This window comes from Tarenaya hassleriana, unplaced genomic scaffold, assembly GCF_000463585.1.
Source record: "Tarenaya hassleriana unplaced genomic scaffold, ASM46358v1 Cleome246, whole genome shotgun sequence".
Classification (NCBI taxonomy): domain Eukaryota; kingdom Viridiplantae; phylum Streptophyta; class Magnoliopsida; order Brassicales; family Cleomaceae; genus Tarenaya; species Tarenaya hassleriana.
In genome coordinates, this window is record NW_010965740.1 from 90,655 (window position 1) to 92,262 (window position 1,608).

The window sequence follows — 1,608 nt, forward strand, 5'->3', positions numbered from 1 at the left end:
ATGTATGTATGTATGTATGTATGTATGTATGTATGTATGTATGTCTATTGGCAATATATATCTCCAGATATATATTGATATATTCAGTTGTATATACGTTTAGATTTGACGCTATCTCTTCCTATTTTAGCTAGAGTTGGTTGTTACGTTTTGTACATAAATAGATGTTCGAGCATATGAAATACAGATCAGAGAAAGACTTTTCTGAAACATCTCTTTTATATCATGGTATCAGAGCCCTACCAATTCTGATTTCGTGTTCTTCCACCGACATTCATGTCTACCACCTCAACCTCACCGACGTCTGCCGATCTGACGGTGTCCTCGACTCCGACACCCGCGACTTTTGAGGCTCCGAGGAGAACAATTTCTCCTTATGATCTGAGTCCCAGCGATAACCCCGGATTGGTTCTCTCGCATCCGTTGTTACGAGGAACCAATTACGAAGAGTGGTCCATTAACATCCGACACGCATTGAAATCTCGGAAGAAATTCGGTTTTGTGGATGGCAAGATCCCTCAACCGGATCTAGATTCTCCCGATTACGAGGATTGGGAAACGAATAACTCCTTGATCGTTTCTTGGATCAAGAATACGCTCGAACCTGGATTGCGTTCCGATGTCATTCATCGTGAATTCGCGAGAGACTTGTGGGATTATCTCAAACGCCGTTTCGGTATGACTAATGCCACTCGTCTTCTTCGTCTTCGAGCCGATTTAGCGAACTGTCGACAAAAAGGTATGTCTGTTGAAGCTTATTTCGGTAAGCTCACGAAGTTGTGGGACGATCTTGCGAGTGTTCGTGTATTGAAGAGCTGCAAGTGCGGTCTTTGCACGTGCAACCTTGTGACTGAATTGGAAAAACAAAAACAGGAGGATCGGCTTTATGAATTCTTGCTTGGCTTGGACGACATCAAGTACGGCGTTGTCCGTTCGACGTTGTTGTCCCGAGTTCCTCTTCCCACAGTCGAAGAAGCCTACCTGATCGTTACTCAGGATGAAGAATCGAAGGGTTCTTTGTCTAGGGTTGCTGATGTCTCGGCTTTCTCTGCCGTTTCGGTCGACAAAACCCGTGCGACGTCTGCTGTCAAGGACAAAACGATGGTATGTTCTAACTGCGGTCGCACAGGACATTCGGCGGAGTCGTGTTTTCAAATCCTGGGCTATCCGGAGTGGTGGGGTGATCGTCCTCGGAATCGTACAAATCGTGGTCGTGGTGGTTCCTCTAGCTCTCGTGGCCGTGGAGTGGCTCGTTCGAACGCAGTCTCAGCTGCCCCTGCTGCGTCTTCTCCGGTGATCCTCGACTCTGACAAACCCCCTGTAAGTGGTCTTAGCAACGAACAGTGGCAAACATTGGTCTCGCTCCTCAATGCCGGAAAAATCGGAGCTACGGAGACTATTTCTGGTATGTGCTCTAATGTCCCTTGGATACTCGACACTGGTGCCTCTCACCACATGACCGGATGTCCTGAGTTGTTGACGAACTTGTCTCCGATGACATCGTCGAGACTGATGATTTCAGTCGATACGGTTATGTCTATTTGATGAGACATAAGTCTGAAACACTTGAAATGTTCAAAGCTTTCAGAAACGAAGCACAGAACCAGC